Here is a 20,520-nt window from a genome sequence, read left to right as displayed (position 1 = left end):
GCATGATCACGTGCATTACTGGTTTACAGTATTTGAGGATGTTTTAAATAAATTGTGCTGATCTGGAGGCACCCAGACATACATGTTCAATGTTCAGGAATACAATGACTGTTTTTGTTTTGTTTGTTTGTTGCTGTTCTCTACTATGTTAATGTTTTGTTTTGTTTTGTTTGGAGTGTAAGTTACACCTGTTAAAAAATGTTCATTGGAGAGACAAAATCTATACATTAGTCACACTGGTACATAAATCGTCCCTTTTTCTAAATCATCAGCTCTTTCATTTGGGATTTTTGTGCAATATTGTAGTGTACTTTTAATTATTGCCATTTATCTTTTTATTACTACAGTTTACGTTGTTTAGTGCTTTGATTCCTGGGAAAGGCTGATATAAATAGCCATTATAATAATAATAATTATTATTACTATTAATAATACACGTGATTTTTTGATATATAGGTCACACTGGCGTATAAGTCGCAGGGCCTCCCTAATTAGTAACCCCCCTGTGACTTATACGCTTCATTAATTAATACTGAAATTTGTTTATAAATTACAATTTTAGGAAATAATTAAGTAATTTTATTGATACACTGAAAAAACAAACTTTTGACAATCTCGATATCTTACAACAACTGCTGCATGTGTGTGTCTATCTGTCACACAGAGGTTTCTGGACTACTTCTCAGAGGTCACTAGGCAGATCTGTTTGAAAGTTGATGTGGTGGTTCGGTTGGGGGTGGAACACTGCATACTTCATTATTGTCGTGATTGGCCAGTAACCCTAAAAGTTATTGGAGTTTGACAAATTCCACTTTTTCCCTATGGGACCCCACTCAGCCAAATTTGACATGGAGGTTCAGCTGGGTGTTACCAGATAAATGCCTGAATTAGGTCACAATCAAACCAGAACCCTGAAAGTTATTGGGTTCAGAAAAATACCCACTTTTTCCCTATGGGACCCCGCCCAGCCAAATTTGGTATGTGTGTTCGGCTTTGTGTTTCTGAGTACATACCTGAATTAGGGCTTGAACAGGCTGGAAACCTGAAAGTTATTGGGGTCAGAAAAATACACCTCCTCCTCCTAAAATGGAAAGTTTTCAACCTACCTAATGCTTCTATATTCTGTGGTCAAAATACAAACTGTATTTATCTGTAAATCTGGGGCGAGCTTATCCACAGTATCGTGAGCATCAGTCTGCCAACTGCTCCAAACATTTCTCCTTTCTACATTTTTACAAATGATATATTTATTTTACAAAAAAAATGTTCAGTCTTCACCAATAACCTTTTTTTTTTTTTTTTTTTTTTGGCTAAATCTAATCACGTTTCTCCTCGTACTTAATCAATTTGTGTCTTATCAACTGATGCAATCTTTAAACGTTGGTCAAAGAATCCTGTTTTTATGCGTGATTTCTCATCGAGCAGGTCATCTCTTGGTGTGTTAATGTGGCCGTGAACCCACTGTTGGTCTGACTGAAGTGAGAGAGAGATATTTTTTCGGTTTCCATCCTCGTGTATCTGCCGACTGTATGGTTCTGCAGGGACGTGCACACAGCTCTGCTGACCTTCAGCATGAAATGAAAAGTGTCTGATGCCTCTGGTGTGTTTGGAGGCCATTTTCTCTTTCTGAAGATGGACAGCTATGCATTATTGATTATAAAACACTCCTGCAATGCTATTTCATCTTTCTGGAGCACAGCTGACCACACAGCGGGCTTCGCTTCAGCGCCGATTGACTTTAACTCCTTTAATTGATTGCATAGGTTTGTAATGCTTTGTACCTCACACCTTCTTTCTTTAACGCCCAGCGCGAAGCCAAGCAGTATCTGTGAACAAACAAGTTCCTCATCTCCACATCCCTGCACTGACACACTGACACACTGACAGAGACGCGCACAAGACAAAAGGCAGGTAAAGACAAAGATGGAACAATGAGAGGGTGAAATGTTACCTACTACATCAAACTCCCTCCTTTTTTGTTTGAGTCGTGTAGCTCACCAAAAACAAAAAAAAGTACAGCCTTTGGGTTTTTTAAGATTTAATCTTCTTTGGCACCACCATTTTTATTTTTTAGCTTTTAAATAAAGGATTCATAATGTGCCAATCAAAATTCACGTTGTCTGGAAAAAAATCAGTAATTATTTCCCCTGTAGGGAAAAAATTCAAACGAATGGATGGCCTTGAACTACATTCAGTAGCAATCAATAGGTAGCAATAGCAACCATACTTGCGTGAGGGATGCTGGGAAGCACGCAGCAACAGCCAATCAGAGTAGAGATGCAAGGTGACATCAGCTAGCTGCTTCCTTGAACAAAATAATCCAAGATGGTGGAAAATGCTCCAAAACAGCTTATTTCTGTGTAAATCTAATATGTTTCTTCTATATTTTGCAAAAGGTTAGCAAGAAATAAACACTTATAGATCTAAAAAAAAAAATGCTGTTTTTGAAACCAGATAACACCTCTGAATTGATTTACAAGACATCTTACAGATGTTAGTGTGCACGCCCTCTGTAGGTCAAAGGTAACTTCACACGCACACACACACGTCCTGCAGACAGTGTTAAAAGGAAAATATGATGTTCACTTCCTTAAATGAGCTGTAATTTTGCAGAACATTATAAAAATAGATCAGCATTATGTTTGGATTTCAGTAGAAACTAAATTTTGCCAGTTTTCTGAAATTTGAAAGGCCGTGTGACTTTAATGCAGAATCTCTTTTACAGACATAATTTTGAGAGAAACAAATTAAATTTGAGGATCCTCTGTTTGTATTTAGCTGAGCACGAGCTGCTTTATTCTGAGTTTCTGTTGTCTGTAACAGACTTTAAGGCTTTGATGAGACAGAAATGCAGCAGTCCTTTACTGCCCTGATCCCCCACAGAGTGTAGACATGGGGGGGGAACGTCTCCCATGGCGACCGCGGCCATCAGATGCTTTTCCCAGCATCCCTGATTGGTTTTTGTGGACCCGGGCGAAGCTGTCTGACAGTACGAGGGAAGATTCTGCCACACCTGGGACAGCGAATGGCAGGATATGAAATGTTACCGAGCAAGGTCACACCAAAGGTCAAAGCAAGATCCGTCACCCATCACATATGTGGCGAATACTGAGTCTGGAGTTTCTGCTTTGCTTCAGGTGGGAATCCTCATCTGGCTCTCTGTGAAGTGGTGCAAAATCTCCAGACACCAATGTTCTGCTTACGAAAGGGAAAAATGCAAAAATCAGCAGAGCGCCATTCAGTCGAATGATGTCTTCTTTCCAGCTGTCAATTATCTGAAGGCATTCCGACTGCTAAGACATCAAGAATCTCCACTTTAATTACATTGTGGTTTTCATTCGTTGGCAAAGTGCTGCAAACAAACATCCCATTTTGGGGTCTGACTCATGTCTGGAGAGGTGCAGCAGTGTGATTCTTATAAGTGAAGGGGAAACCGGGGCCCGGTGAATCACAGGGCACAGTGAATCAGTAGCTATATCTGCAGTTTTGCCATATTTTATGCATAAACACATCAGCCTTATAAATTAGTGTTTTGTTGTTTTTGGATATACCCTCAACAAAAATATAAATGCAACACTTTTGGTTTGCTCCCATTTGTATGAGATGAACTCTGAAAGGTGCAGTTTTATCACACAGCACAATGCCACAGATGGTCGCAAGATTTGAGGGAGCGTGCAATTGGCATGCTGACAGCAGGAATGTCAACCAGAGCTGTTGCTCGTGTATTGAATGTTCATTTCTCTACCATAAGCCGTCTCCAAAGGCGTTTCAGAGAATTTGGCAGTACATCCAACCAGCCTCACAACCGCAGACCACGTGTAACCACACCAGCCCAGGACCTCCACATCCAACATGTTGTACCTCCAAGATCGTCTGAGACCAGCCACTGGGACAGCTGCTGAAACAATCGTTTGCATAACCAAAGAATTTCTGTACAAACGGTCAGAAACCCTCTCAGGGAAGCTCATCTGCATGCTCGTCGTCCTCATCGGGTCTCGACCTGACTCCAGTTCGTCATCGTAACCGACTTGAGTGGGCAAATGCTCACATTCGCTGGCATTTGGCACGTTGGAGAGTTGTTCTCTTCACGGATGAATCCCGGTTCACACTGTTCAGGGCAGATGCAGACAGCGTGTGTGGCGTCGTGTGGGTGAGCGATTTTTCTGATGTCAATGTTGTGGATCGAGTGGCCCATGGTGGCGGTGGGTTATGGTATGGGCAGACGTCTGTTATGGACGAAGAACACAGGTGCATTTTATTGATGGCATTTTGAATGCACAGAGATACCGTGACGAGATCCTGAGGCCCATTGTTGTGCCATACATCCAAGAACATCACCTCATGTTGCAGCAGGATATGCACGGACCCCATGTTGCAAGGATCTGTACACAATTCTTGGAAGCTGAAAATGTCCCAGTTCTTGCATGGCCGGCATACTCACCGGACATGTCACCCATTGAGCATGTTTGGGATGCTCTGGACCGGCGTATACGACAGCGTGTACCAGTTCCTGCCAATATCCAGCAACTTCGCACAGCCATTGAAGAGGAGTGGACCAACATTCCACAGGCCACAATTGACAACCTGATCAACTCTATGCGAAGGAGATGTGTTGCAACTGCATGAGGCAAATGGTGGTCACACCAGATACTGACTGGTATCCCCCCCAATAAAACAAAACTGCACCTTTCAGAGTGGCCTTTTATTGTGGGCAGTCTAAGGCACACCTGTGCCTAATCATGGTGTCTAATCAGCATCTTGGTATGGCACACCTGTGAGGTGGGATGGATTATCTCAGCAAAGGAGAAGTGCTCACTATCACAGATTTAGACTGGTTTGTGAACAATATTTGAGGGAAATGGTGATATTGTGTATGTGGAAAAAGTTTTAGATCTTTGAGTTCATCTCATACAAAATTGGAGCAAAACCAAAAGTGGTTGCGTTTATATTTTTGTTGAGTGTATTAAGGGTAAAACTAAGGTGGCAGTGAAATCAGTTTTCTGATCAAAAGTACATTTTGTGAATGTCAGTGTCTTTGTATTTATTTCTCACAACAGAGGAAAGGTGGCCCAAAAACGTGTTTTTAGTTAGGGTTAGGGTTAGACGACCCCGTCCAACTGATGATCATGTGTTATGTCTTCTCCAGACTACCAGCTATTGGATAACATGACTCATGTGTGTCACAGTGAATCAGTCTAGAAAGGTGATTTACTAAGCCCCAGTATCACGTGGATGATTTTTCCATGAGTTATTTTCTATAATGTTGTGTATATAAACAACTGTTTTCATGTTTGAACGGAAATGATGACAGTTGTATTTATAATAGTTTCTAAAGGTCTTATGTCACTATATAAGACACTCAAACATCACATAGCTGGTTTGCTGGATTATAGTTTGTATTTACATCAGCATATATTTATTAATTTTGAAGAAATTTTTATAATCATGTGTTTTTTCATTATGTTCTAAGTTGATTTGCGGTGCCCCGTGAATTAGTGTCCGGGGCACAGTAAATCAAACATTTTTAAATCGATTTTAACACCTGTAAATTCCACTTGGGGAGACATAAATAACACAGCCTTATAAACAATAACTTGCTGTATTAAAATCCATGATAGATGACCTCAACCTGTGCATAATGTGTTGATGCTGGCCACAAAACAACATTTGCTTCCCCTAGTTGTGTTGCCTGTTAGCATAAATGACAAGGGCAGAGATGGAACTCACCGCTGCGGCTCGCTACTCAGTCTCGGCGTGTTTTTCACAACGCCGATTTGTCGTGTCTCCTGAGGATACGGGTGTCCTGACAATCCCGCTCCCAGAGCCCATGACAATTTTAATGATTGATCACTCTCCTCTTGACGGTGGTGACGGGGAAGAGAGCGGAGCAGAGCCGAAGGAAAGGAGAGGGAGGAAACGGGGGGCGTGCACAATATCCCACAAGGTCAGAGCGATGTCCAGGCTTTTGTTTTCGGCAGTGAGATCAGCGGCCTGTGCAAGCCGCGAAGGGACTGGCACAGTAACTGACGGCCTGGTGAGAGCAGATGTTTTCTGCACAAAGAGCGTGCATGCGGCCTCTGGGCTGCCGTTCTCCAAAAGGACCCGACTTCCTCCTTTTTTGCAAACTAAGAGAAAAGAGGCAAAGACATGCACGTGTAGGTGTATCTCTGGGAAACATTGCTGTGGCAAGCAGCTCGCACTAATGATTTACATCCAGCAGCAGGGACAGTATATTCATGCAACAGATGGTCATCTATTTATAACCCAGATAAATTTAAAGTAGTATTGAGCTCAAGCTTGTGGTGTGTTCTTTTTGTCAAGACTTAAAGTGGTCGCACAGTAAACCAGCATTCAGAAACACAGGCTGTAATATTATTGGAACACTCAGACATATTTGTGGCAAAGTTCCCTCGTGGCTTTGTGCAAGTAAGACCTGTTTTTTGAGGAAACATTAAAGGGGGATTTTTTTTTAAACTGCATTTTTCAGTTAAATAGGGTAAAGATTTCATGTTTAGTATGCGCAAAGTCCCAAAATTCCACATCTGTTCATAAGAAAATACCTTGTTAGAAGCAAAACATAAAACAAAGTATGTCACAGAAGTCTACATCTAAGCTGGTAACAGCTGAGGGTTTGGACAGCAAAACTGTAGATGAGTGGGTTGAGTGAGGGGGTTAGTCCATTCCAGTCCACTTTTGTAGACAATAACCCAAAAAACAATAAATGCTCTTTTGTTACACAACCAGTTTCAAAGAGCATGTAACAAGGATGGAGCTTTTAGTTTGTGGTGAACTTTGATGCAGCAGATCATCTGAAAAATCACTTCAGATGCTCTCATGCAGAAGGCATGTGCGTGGCATGCTAATGGCAACCATTGGCATCCTAAAATCACCGGCGCAGCCCGCAACATCTGCTGGTGTGTGGCACGGCTTGTGACGGCTGTGCATGCATGTTAATGTTCATTTAATGTAGTGTGTAACCTGGACATGGTCTACTGCTGTTCCTGGCCAGGTGTTTATTATCTTTTCTTTTAGTCATGAATTTAGAGTTTGATTAAATGTGCAACAAAACTAACCCTCCAAGCACATTAGCTACAAGCAACAGGGACACAGCTTGTCCGACTTGTCATTGCATTTTCAATTAGAGCGGACTTTTAGCAGCAGCAAGAGACAATGTCACTCTGACGCCAGCTAGGTGGAGCCAAGCAGAGGGTCACCCTTTGAGTCTGGTCTGCTTGAGGTTTCTTCCTCAGAGGGAGTTTTTTCCTTACCACTGTTGCTCTGGAGGTTAGTCTAACTTGTGTGAAGCGCCTTGAGGCAACTGTTGTGATTTGGCACTATATAAATGAAAGAAATTGAAAATAAACCAGAAGTCTATTTTATGTAAATACTGACTGACGCAACATGATGACTGTCAATCCGAGGAATAGACAACGTGATGCTAGCTGGATATTCGCTTGAACAAGATAATCCAAGATGGCAGAAAACGCTCTGAAACAGCTTATTTCTGTACAAATCTCACATATTTGTCATATATTTTGTAAAAAATTGCGAGAAATAACATTTCTAAATCTACAAATGTGGTTTTGCAGCCAGGTAACATTTCTGAAGTGAAATACCAGACAGTTTACGGAGATGTTGGTGTGCACGCCATGGGAACGCGCATCAAGCAACAAAGCCAACTACTTGCTGCCGTCATCTGTAGCTAATGTGTCCAGAAGGTAAGTCTGAGGGACTTCAACCGCATCCTGAGGGAAGCCACAAGTTTGTGGGGTACATCTTCAGGCTGCAGTTCTACAAGAATCTCCCAGCATCTTCCCACAAAAACCAAGCCAGTCTTACGGCATGTCGTGATTCAGCAGCACGAATATACATTAATCTATTGGTTCCTCATATTGTCACAAAAAGTGCAAAATTTTCGTCAAGGGAGCACAAATTTATTCTAATTCATTCCATGACGGGTGCATATAATTAAAAGTGCACCGGGGTGGGGTGGGCTGGTTATGGTTAGGGTTAGGGGACGGAGTAGGGTTAAGTTATGTTAAGGTTAGGGTTGCGGGTAGGAGTAGGGTTAGTAATAGTGAGTTAAAAATAACCCCTTCAGGAAAATTTGAATCATTTCGTGATGGGAGGATGAAAAAAGGTGCTTTCATGGATCTCGGGAGACGAAGACGGACAGAGACATGATTAATGATTTTAGCTACAGGGAACGGGCCAACAACCTGGGAGCCATCTTCCGAGGCACACCCTGAAGCGGCAGGTGCCAGACTTGTCCCGGAATGTAGGAAGGTGCCACCAACCGTTTGCAATCCACCGCCTCCTTGTATCTCTTGGAGGACCGCAACAGGGGCCCTCCAAGCCTGCTCCCAGGTCTGCCGGCACCGCATAATGAGTCCCAGAGCAGATGGTACAAGGAGCGCAGATTTGTGGAGGTGAACAGAGATGGTTGGTGACCAAAAACAAAATGGAAAGGAGAAAAACAGAGGCAGAAGTGGGCAGGCAATTATATGCTAGTTTCAATCCATGGCAATTGAGTGGAACCAGGAGGTGTGGAACTAGGAGGACAAGATACGCAGGCCTTGCCCTAGTTCTTGATTAAGGTGTTCTGTCTGTCCCGTTAGCTTGAGGGTGGTAACCAGACGTTAGACTAGATGTGACCTGGGCTGACAAAAACAGGACCGATGTACTTTTGATGCAGCACCTTATACCAGAGTACCATGTCCATATCGTACTGTGTTGAAACGCTGAAGTCCGGAGCTGGAAATTTGTTGCCCCAAAGTTTTTGTAATTCAAAAGATCCATCTTGCTGCCTGATGATGGGGACTGATCCCGTCTTTGTGAAACAGTCAACAGAATATTGTGTGAACTTGTGTGTTGGTGGTGTCATGTTATGGACTGCTTTATATAGTGTCCATCTGCATGACAGACGCTCAAAGCGCTTTACACAATCAATGCATCACATTCACCCCGATGTCAGGCTGTTGCCATACAAGGTGCCCGCTACACACCAGGAGCAACATGGGGATTAAGGACCTTGGCCTTAGTGATTTTCTGGTCTTCTGTTTGTTATGCTTGTGTGTTTGGTACTAAGATTTAGTTAAGTATTCAGAACTCAGTGTTACAGTTTGAAATGTTTTAGGGTTTACCTGTCAAACAAATGGAATTGAAGGTTTAACTTTGATTAAACTACAGAGTGCAGTGTACGATGTTCTTAGAACACAGGTGTGTGTGTGTGTGTGTGTGTGTGTGTGTGTGGTGTGTGTGTGTGTGTGTGTGTGTGTGTGGTGTGTGTGTGTGTGTGTGTGTGTGTAAATAGAACATTAAGATTTAGGTTCTTTATTCAGATCAAGACGTCCCCTGACCTTCAAAGTGATGCAGCCCTCAGGACAGATGAGGTGAGTGTCCCTGACTGAAGCCATTTCATCAGCACAGCCAGTTATCCAGCATCCTGTGGAATTCCTGGAAGTCACCGAGTTGCTGCCCTCTGCTGGTGATAATTGATAATAAAGCTAAAGTTTTTATATATACATATAAAACACATGTGATCAGTGTGCAGAATTTCTCATTGAAAAAACCCCAAAGTAACCTAACACACTTTGAAATGTAATATATAAAGAGGAATTTAACAATTTATGTACTTTTAATCACCTTATTCATTGTGTTTTTTATATTATCTGTGAAACAGGCCTGTAAAATTGCCAACCAGTCAATCAATCAATCAATTTTATTTATATAGCTCCAAATCACAACAAACAGTCGCCCAAGGCGCTTTATATTGTAAGGCAAGGCCATACAATAATTACAGAAAAACCCCAACAGTCAAACGACCCCCTGTGAGCAAGCACTTGGTGACAGTGGGAAGGAAAACTCCCTTTTAACAGGAAGAAACCTTCAGCAGAACCAGGCTCAGGGAGGGGCAGTCTTCTTCTGGGACTGGTTGGGGCTGAGGGGAGAGAACCAGGAAAAAGACATGCTTTGGAAGAGAGCAGAGATCAATCACTAATGATTAAATGCAGAATGGTGCATACAGAGCAAAAAGAGAAAGAAACACTCAGTGCATCATGGAGAACCCCCCAGCAGTCTAAGTCTATAGCAGCATAACTAAGGGATGGTTCAGGTTCATGTATAAAGTGAATAAAATTGGTCCTAGCACAGAACCTTGTGGAACTCCATAATTAACCTTAGTCTGTGAAGAAGATTCCCCATTTACATGAACAAATTGTAATCTATTAGATAAATATGATTCAAACCACCTCAGTGCAGTGCCTTTAATACCTATGGCATGCTCTAATCTCTGTAATAAAAATTTTATGGTCAACAGTATCAAAAGCAGTACTGAGGTCTAACAGAACAAGCACAGAGATGAGTCCACTGTCTGAGGCCATAAGAAGATCATTTGTAACCTTCACTAATGCTGTTTCTGTACTATGATGAATTCTAAAACCTGACTGAAACTCTTCAAATAGACCATTCCTCTGCAGATGATCAGTTAGCTGTTTTACAACTACCCTTTCAAGAATTTTTGAGAGAAAAGGAAGGTTGGAGATTGGCCTATAATTAGCTAAGATAGCTGGGTCAAGTGATGGCTTTTTAAGTAATGGTTTAATTACTGCCACCTTAAAAGCCTGTGGTACATAGCCAACTAATAAAGATAGATTGATCATATTTAAGATCGAAGCATTAATTAATGGTAGGGCTTCCTTGAGCAGCCTGGTAGGAATGGGGGTCTAATAGACATGTTGATGGTTTGGAGGAAGTAACTAATGAAAATAACTCAGACAGAACAATCAGAGAGAAAGAGTCTAACCAAATACCGGCATCACTGAAAGCAGCTAAAGATAACGATACGTCTTTGGGATGGTTATGAGTAATTTTTTCTCTAATAGTTAAAATTTTATTAGCAAAGAAAGTCATGAAGTCATTACTAGTTAAAGTTAAAGGAATACTCGGCTCAATAGAGCTCTGACTCTTTGTCAGCCTGGCTACAGTGCTGAAAAGAAACCTGGGGTTGTTCTTATTTTCTTCAATTAGTGATGAGTAGTAAGATGTCCTAGCTTTACGGAGGGCTTTTTTTATAGAGCAACAAACTCTTTTTCCAGGCTAAGTGAAGATCTTCTAAATTAGTGAGACGCCATTTCCTCTCCAACTTACGGGTTATCTGCTTTAAGCTGCGAGTTTGTGAGTTATACCACGGAGTCAGGCACTTCTGATTTAAAGCTCTCTTTTTCAGAGGAGCTACAGCATCCAAAGTTGTCTTCAATGAGGATGTAAAACTACTGACGAGATACTCTATCTCACTTACAGAGTTTAGGTAGCTACTCTGCACTGTGTTGGTATATGGCATTAGAGAACATAAAGAAGGAATCATATCCTTAAACCTAGTTACAGCGCTTTCTGAAAGACTTCTAGTGTAATGAAACTTATTCCCCACTGCTGGGTAGTCCATCAGAGTAAATGTAAATGTTATTAAGAAATGATCAGACAGAAGGGAGTTTTCAGGGAATACTGTTAAGTCTTCAATTTCCATACCATAAGTCAGAACAAGAGCTAAGATATGATTAAAGTGGTGGGTGGACTCATTTACATTTTGAGCAAAGCCAGTTGAGTCTAATAATAGATTAAATGCAGTGTTGAGGCTGTCATTCTCAGCATCTGTGTGGATGTTAAAATCGCCCACTATAATTATCTTAGCTGAGCTAAGCACTAAGTCAGACAAAAGGTCTGAAAATTCATAGAGAAACTCACAGTAACGACCAGGAGGACGATAGATAATAACAAATAAAACTGGTTTTTGGGACTTCCAATTTGGATGGACAAGACTAAGAGTCAAGCTTTCAAATGAATTAAAGCTCTGTCTGGGTTTTTGATTAATTAATAAGCTGGAATGGAAGATTGCTGCTAATCCTCCGCCTCGGCCCGTGCTATGAGCGTTCTGGCAGTTAGTGTGACTCGGGGGTGTTGACTCATTTAAACTAACATATTCATCCTGCTGTAACCAGGTTTCTGTAAGGCAGAATCAATCAATATGTTGATCAATTATTATATCATTTACTAACAGGGACTTAGAAGAGAGAGACCTAATGTTTAATAGACCACATTTAACTGTTTTAGTCTGTGGTGCAGTTGAAGGTGCTATATTATTTTTTCTTTTTGAATTTTTATGCTTAAATAGATTTTTACTGGTTATTGGTGGTCTGGGAGCAGGCACCGTCTCTACGGGGATGGGGTAATGAGGGGATGGCAGGGGGAGAGAAGCTGCAGAGAGGTGTGTAAGACTACAACTCTGCTTCCTGGTCCCAACCACCAGTCAGTCAGTCAGTCAGACTGGAAACCAGTCAGTACAATAAAGTACGAATATAATGTTGTTGTTACTGGGTAGTGTGGTGGTCAAGAGGTTATGGTGCTTCCTTCCAAAGCATAAGGTTCCTGGTTCAAGACCAGCTGTACCAGTTCCCCATGTTGTGTCACGAAGGACATCGAGCATAAAAATCAAGACACAGATCTGCTGTGGTGACCCCAAGTGTAAAAGGGAGAAGCTGAAAGATCAAAGGTCCTGTTAATACTGTGGGGCTTTAAGTATATTTAAAATAGCTTAAATGTAAAAGGTTAATTAGTAACCTACAACTGTGGACTTAGAGGCCACCGTGATCCTGCAATTTTAAGTTATGGTTTTTGCTTTTTTGCATGTGAAATGATGCCAACATGGTCCAAAAACAGGAGGTTCACAGGTCTTCCTCTGTATCTATCAAAAACCAAAATTTCAGAGGTAAATATGCAGTAAATTTGACTGGGTTACTGACACACATTTTCTGATAAATGTAGGGAACAAACCTACAGAGAAGTGCAACATGTTTTAAACCGCTTTAAAGATTTTTTTTTTAAGTTAAACCACATAAAACAGAAAAGACACAAATTCTCAGTTGTTCCAAGCCAAAAATGTTGAAGTTTTTTCTTAAGTGATTCTTTTTTTTTTTTTGCCCCTGTTGTTTGACCAGTGTTGTCACAACTACAACTTAAATGATCTTCAGATCACAAAGTATTTCACTGAAAGTTGCCAGTGTTTGTTCATTTTTACATACCTGAAAGTGTTTTTTTTTAAATTGACATTTGATAATTTGATGTTTTAATTTTTGATGATTATTTGTTTTTCTTCCATTATGTCTCAGGGGGTATTACCCCACTTTCATGATATTGTTGTTTGACCCTCTCAATATAATAACAACAGTCTATCTGAATCTGAACCCTTTTTTCGTGCAGGCTATATATATATATATATATATATATATATATATACACACACTCAACAAAAATATAAACGCAACACTTTTGGGTTTTGCTCCCATTTTGTATGAGATGAACTCAAAGATCTAAAACTTTTTCCACATACACAATATCACCATTTCCCTCAAATATTGTTCACAAACCAGTCTAATCTGTGATAGTGAGCACTTCTCCTTTGCTGAGATAATCCATCCCACCTCACAGGTGTGCCATATCAAGATGCTGATTAGACACCATGATTAGTGCCAGGTGTGCCTTAGACTGCCCACAATAAAAGGCCACTCTGAAAGGTGCAGTTTTATCACACAGCACAATGCCACAGATGTCGCAAGATTTGAGGGAGCGTGCAGTTGGCATGCTGACAGCAGGAATGTCAACCAGAGCTGTTGCTCGTGTATTGATGTTCATTTCTCTACCATAAGCCGTCTCCAAAGGCGTTTCAGAGAATTTGGCAGTACATCCAACCAGCCTCACAACCGCAGATCATATGTAACCACACCAGCCCAGGACCTCCACATCCAACATGTTTACCTCCAAGATCGTCTGAGACCAGCCACTTCGGACAGCTGCTGAAACAATCGGTTTGCATAACCAAAGAATTTCTGCACAAACTGTCAGAAACCGTCTCAGGGAAGCTCATCTGCATGCTCGTCGTCCTCATCGGGGTCTCGACCTGACTCCAGTTCGTCGTCGTAACCGACTTGAGTGGGCAAATGCTGACATTCGCTGGCGTTTGGCACGTTGGAGAGGTGTTCTCTTCACGGATGAATCCCAGTTCACACTGTTCAGGGGCAGATGGCAGACAGCGTGTGTGGCGTCGTGTGGGTGAGCAGTTTTCTGATGTCAATGTTGTGGATCGAGTGGCCCATGGTGGCGGTGGGGTTATTGGTATGGGCAGACGTCTGTTATGAACGAGAACACGGGTGCATTTTTATTGATGGCATTTTGAATGCACAGAGATACCGTGACGAGATCCTGAGGCCCATTGTTGTGCAATACATCCAAGAACATCACCTCATGTTGCAGCAGGATAATGCACTGCCCCATGTTGCAAGGATCTGTACACAATTCTTGGAAGCTGAAAATGTCCCAGTTCTTGCATGGGCCAGCATACTCACCGGACATGTCACCCATTGAGCATGTTTGGGATGCTCTGGACCGGCGTATACGACAGCGTGTACCAGTTCCTGCCAATATCCAGCAACTTTCGCACAGCCATTGAAGAGGAGTGGACCAACATTCCACAGTCACAATTGACAACCTGATCAACTCTATACGAAGGAGATGTGTTGCACTGCATGAGGCAAATGGTGGTCACCACCAGATAACTGACTGGTATCCCCCCCCAATAAAACAAAACTGCACCTTTCAGAGTGGCCTTTTATTGTGGGGCAGTCTAAGGCACACCTGTGCACTAATCATGGTGTCTAATCAGCATCTTGATATGGCACACCTGTGAGGTGGGATGGATTATCTCAGCAAAGGAGAAGTGCTCACTATCACAGATTTAGACTGGTTTGTGAATAATATTGAGGGAAATGGTGAGATTGTGTATGTGGAAAAGTTTTAGATCTTTGAGTTCATCTCATACAAAATTGGAGCAAAACCAATAACCATATATATATATATATATATATATATAGAAATAAATTAAATATTATTAAAAATTTGTTTTATTATTATAACATTTTAACAAACTTTGTTTACTAACCTTTATAGTACGACAAAAAAAAAATCTGAAAGTATTACTAAAACATTTTAAATTATTAGTGTACAAGGTTTGTTCACTTTTGTTAGAGTTAACCTTGACAGTACTACAAGAAATCAGAAAGTGTTAATTGTTTGTTGTGGTAATCCCTTGGTGGCAAGGAAGAGGGTCTGTCAGTTGATTCTCAGAAGGGATGGTGGATATGGAGATGACTGAAACAGGCCCAGTCTTAGTGTGCGCTGTCTCTTACAGACACTGCATGTGGTTGTTGCGGGAAGCTTCTGCAGATCATGATCTTGCTCTCTCTCTCTCTCTCTCTCTCTCTCTCTCTCTCTCCTCTCTCTCTCTCCTCTCTCTCTCTCTCTCTCTCTTTCCTTCCTCTTTCTCCTCTGTGTTTCTTGTCCACATTTTTCAAAGACTTTTACTCCAAGCTGGCTTGGTCCCTCTCTTGTTCTTGAGCAGCTCTTGAGGTTGTGCTTCAGGAGGTCTTTGTAGAGTTTCTTCTGTCCTGCTCTCAGACTGCAGGCTTACTTGTAGTTCCTAGGGTTTGTAAGAGTAGAATGGGAGGCAGAGCCTTCAGCTTTCAGGCTCCTCTCCTGTAGAACCAGCTACCAATTCAGATCAGGGAGACAGACACCCTCTCTACTTTTAAGATTGGGCTTAAAACTTTCCTTTTTGCTAAAGCTTATAGTTAGGGCTGGATCAGGTGACCCTGAACCATCCCTTAGTTATGCTGCTATAGACTTAGACTGCTGGGGGGTTCCCATGATGCACTGTTTCTTTCTCTTTTTGCTCTGTATGCACCACTCTGCATTTAATCATTAGTGATCGATCTCTGCGTCCCCTCCACAGCATGTCTTTTTCCTGTTCTCTCCCTCAGCCCCAACCAGTCCCAGCAGAAGACTGCCCCTCCCTGAGCCTGGTTCTGCTGGAGGTTTCTTCCTGTTAAAAGGGAGTTTTTCCTTCCCACTGTTGCCAAGTGCTTGCTCACAGGGGGTCGTTTTGACCGTTGGGGCTTTACGTAATTATTGTAGGCCTTGCCTTACAATATAAAGCGCCTTGGGGCAACTGTTTGTTGTGATTTGGCGCTATAATCAATAAAATTGATTTGATTTGATTTGAAAAGTGGACTGGAATGGACTAAGCCCCTCACTCACCCACTCATCTACAGTTTTGCTGTCCAAACCCTCAGCTGTTACCAGCTTAGATGTAGACTTCTGTGACATACTTTGTTTTATGTTTTGCTTCTAACAAGGTATTTTCTTTATGAACAGATGTGGAATTTTGTGACTTTGCGCATACTAAACATGAAATCTTTACCCTATTTAACTGAAAAATGCAGTTAAAAAAAAAATCCCCCTTTAATGTTTCCTCAAAAAAACAGGTCTTACTTGCACAAAGCCACGAGGGAACTTTGCCACAAATATGTCTGAGTGTTCCAATAATATTACAGCCTGTGTTTCTGAATGCTGGTTTACTGTGCGACCACTTTAAGTCTTGACAAAAAGAACACACCACAAGCTTGAGCTCAATACTACTTTAAATTTATCTGGGTTATAAATAGATGCCCATCTGTTGCATGAATATACTGTCCCTGCTGCTGGATGTAAATCATTAGTGTTTTCCCAGAGATACACCTACACGTGCATGTCTTTGCCTCTTTTCTCTTAGTTGCAAAAAAAAGAGGAAGTCGGGTCCTTTTGGAGAACCGGCAGCCAGAGCCGCATGCACGCTCTTTGTGCAGAAACACCTGCTCTCGCCAGGGCCGTCAGTTACTGTGCCAGTTCCCTTCGCGGCTGCATAGGCCGCTGATCTCACCGCCGAAAACAAAAGCCTGGACATCGCTCTGACCTTGTGGGATATTGTGCACGCCCCCCGTTTCCTCCCTCTCCTTCTTCGGCTCTGTGCTCCGCTCTCTTCCCCGTCACCACCGTCAAGAGGAGAGTGATCAATCATTAAAATTGTCATGGGCTCTGGGAGCGGGATTGTCAGGACACCCGTCTCCTCAGGAGACACGACAAATCGGCGTTGTGAAAAAACACGCCGAGACTGAGTAAGCGAGCCGCAGCGGTTGAGTTCCATCTCTGCCCTTGTCATTTATTGCTAACAGGCAACACCAACTAGGGGAAGCAAATGTTGTTTGTGGCAGCATCAACACATTATGCACAGGTTGAGGTCATTCTATCATGGATTTAATACAGCAAGTTATTGTTTATAAGGCTGTGTTATTTATGTCTCCCCAAGTGGAATTTACAGGTGTTTAAAATCGATTTAAAAATGTTGATTTACTGTGCCCCGGACACTAATTCACGGGGCACCGCAAATCACTTAGAACATAATGAAAAAACACATGATTATAAAAATTTCTTCAAAATTAATAAATATATGCTGATGTAAATACAAACTATAATCCAGCAAACCAGCTATGTGATGTTTGAGTGTCTTATATAGTGACATAAGACCTTTAGAAACTATTATAAATACAACTGTCATCATTTCCGTTCAACATGAAAACAGTTGTTTATATACACAATTATAGAAATAACTCATGGAAAAATCATCCACGTGATACTGGTGGCTTAGTAAATCACTTTCTAGACTGATTCACTGTGACACACATGAGTCATGTTATCAAATAGCTGGTAGTCTGGAGAAGACATAACACATGCTCATCAGTTGGACGGGGTCGTCTTCTAACTAAAAACACGTTTTTGGGCCACCTTTCCTCTGTTGTGAGAAATAAATATAAAGACACTGACATTCACAAAATGTACTTTTGATCAGAAAAACTGATTTCACTTGCCACTTAGTTTTACCCTTAATATATCCAAAAACAACAAAACACTAATTTATAAGGCTGATGTGTTTATGCATAAAAATATGGCAAAACTGCAGCTATAGCTACTGATTCACTGTGCCCTGTGATTCACTTATAAGAATCACACTGCTGCACCTCTCCAGACATGAGTCAGACCCCAAAATGGGACGTTTGTTTGCAGCAATTTGCCAACGAATGAAAACCACACATGTAATTAAAGTGGAGATTCTTGATGTCTTAGCAGTCGGATGCCTTCAGATAATTGACAGCTGGAAAGAACAGTGACAGTTTTTCAGCGACAGTCCAGTAACCTGGCTGATCTAGAGAAGATCTGTGTGGAGGAGGGACCAAAATCCCTGCTGCAGTGTGTGCAAACCTGGTGAAAAACCTACAGGAAACGTTTGACCTCTGTAATTGCAAACAAGGCTACTGTACCAAATATTAACATTGATTTTCACAGGTGTTCAAATACTTATTTGCAGCAGTAACATACAATTAAATGATTAAAAAATCATACATTGTGATTTCTGGATTTTTTTTTTTTTTTTTTTTAGATTATGTCTCTCACAGTGGACATGCTAAGATGAAAATTTCAGACCCCTCCATGATTTCTAAGTGGGAGAACTTGCAAAATTGCAGGGTGTTCAAATACTTATTTTCCTCACTGTGTGTGTGTGTGTGTGTGTGTGTGTATATATATATATATATATATATATATATATAGTATATATATATATATATAATATATATATATATATAGATATATATATATATATAAACGCAACACTTTTGGTTTGCTCCCATTTTGTATGAGATGAACTCAAAGATCTAAAACTTTTTCCACATACACAATATCACCATTTCCCCAAATATTGTTCACAAACCAGTCTAAATCTGTGATAGTGAGCACTTCTCCTTTGCTGAGATAATCCCATCCCACCTCACAGGTGTGCCATATCAAGATGCTGATTAGACACCATGATTAGTGCACAGGTGTGCCTTAGACTGCCCACAATAAAAGGCCACTCTGAAAGGTGCAGTTTTATCACACAGCACAAATTTATATATAAATTTGCAAAAATCTAAAAAAAACTTTTTTCACATTGTCATTATCAAATCAAATCAATTTTTTTATATAGCGCCAAATCACAACAAACAGTTGCCCCAAGGCGCTTTATATTGTAAGGCAAGGCCATACAATAATTACGGAAAAACCCCAACGGTCAAAACGACCCCCTATGAGCAAGCACTTGGCAACAGTGGGAAGGAAAAAACTCCCTTTTAACAGGAAGAAAACCTCCAGCAGAACCAGGCTCAGGGAGGGGCAGTCTTCTGCTGGGACTGGTTGGGGCTGAGGGAGAGAATCAGGAAAAAGACATGCTGTGGAGGGGAGCAGAGATCAATCACTAATGATTAAATGCAGAGTGGTGCATACAGAGCAAAAAGAGAAAGAAATACTCAGTGCATCATGGGAACCCCCCAGCAATCTAAGTCTATAGCAGCATAACTAAGGGATGTTCAGGGTCACCTGATCCAGCCCTAACTATAAGCTTAGCAAAAAGGAAAGTTTTAAGCCTAATCTTAAAAGTAGAGAGGGGTGTCTGTCTCCCTGATCTGAATTGGGAGCTGGTTCCACAGGAGAGGAGCCTGAAAGCTGAAGGCTCTGCCTTCCATTTTACTCTTACAAACCCTAGGAACTACAAGTAAGCCTGCAGTCTGAGAGCGAAGCGCTCTATTGGGGTGATATGGTACTATGAGGTCCCTAAGATAAGATGGGACCTGATTATTCAAAACCTTATAAGTAAGAAGAAGAATTTTAAATTCTATTCTAGAATTAACAGGAAGCCAATGAAGAGAGGCCAATATCTGTGAAATATGCTCTCTCCTTCTAGTCCCCGGTCAGTACTCTAGCTGCAGGCATTTGAATTAACTGAAGGCTTTTCAGGGAACTTTAGGACAACCTGATAATAATGAATTACAATAGTCCAGCCTAGAAGAAATAAATGCATGAATTAGCTTTTCAGCATCACTCTGAGACAAGACCTTTCTAAGTTTAGAGATATTGCGCAAATGCAAAAAAGCAGTCCTACATATTTGCTTAATATGCGCATTGAAGGACATATCCTGATCAAAAATGACTCCAAGATTTCTGACAGTATTACTAGAGGTCAGGGTAATGCCAACCAGAGTAAGGATCTGGTTAGACACCATGTTTCTAAGATTTGTGGGGCCAAGTACAATAACTTCAGTTTATCTGATTTAAAAGCAGGAAATTAGAGGTCATCCATGTCTTTATGTCTGTAAGACATTCCTGCAGTTTAGCTAATTGGTGTGTGTCCTCTGGCTTCATGGATAGATAAAGCTGGGTATCATCTGCGTACAATGAAAATTTAAGCAATGCTGTCTAATAATACTGCCTAAGGGAAGCATGTATAAAGTGAATAAAATTGGTCCTAGCACAGAACTTTGTGGAACTCCATAATTAACCTTAGTCTGTGAAGAAGATTCCTCATTTAAATGAACAAATTGTAATCTATTAGATAAATATGATTCAAACCACCGCAGCGCAGTGCCTTTAATACCTATGGCATGCTCTAATCTCTGTAATAAAATTTTATGGTCAACAGTATCAAAAGCAGCACTGAGGTCTAACAGAACAAGCACAGAGATGAGTCCACTGTCCGAGGCCATAAGAAGATCATTTGTAACCTTCACT

Source organism: Thalassophryne amazonica, chromosome 7 (assembly GCF_902500255.1).
Source record: "Thalassophryne amazonica chromosome 7, fThaAma1.1, whole genome shotgun sequence".
NCBI classification, from domain to species: Eukaryota; Metazoa; Chordata; class Actinopteri; order Batrachoidiformes; family Batrachoididae; genus Thalassophryne; species Thalassophryne amazonica.
This window is presented reverse-complemented; position numbering follows the sequence as displayed.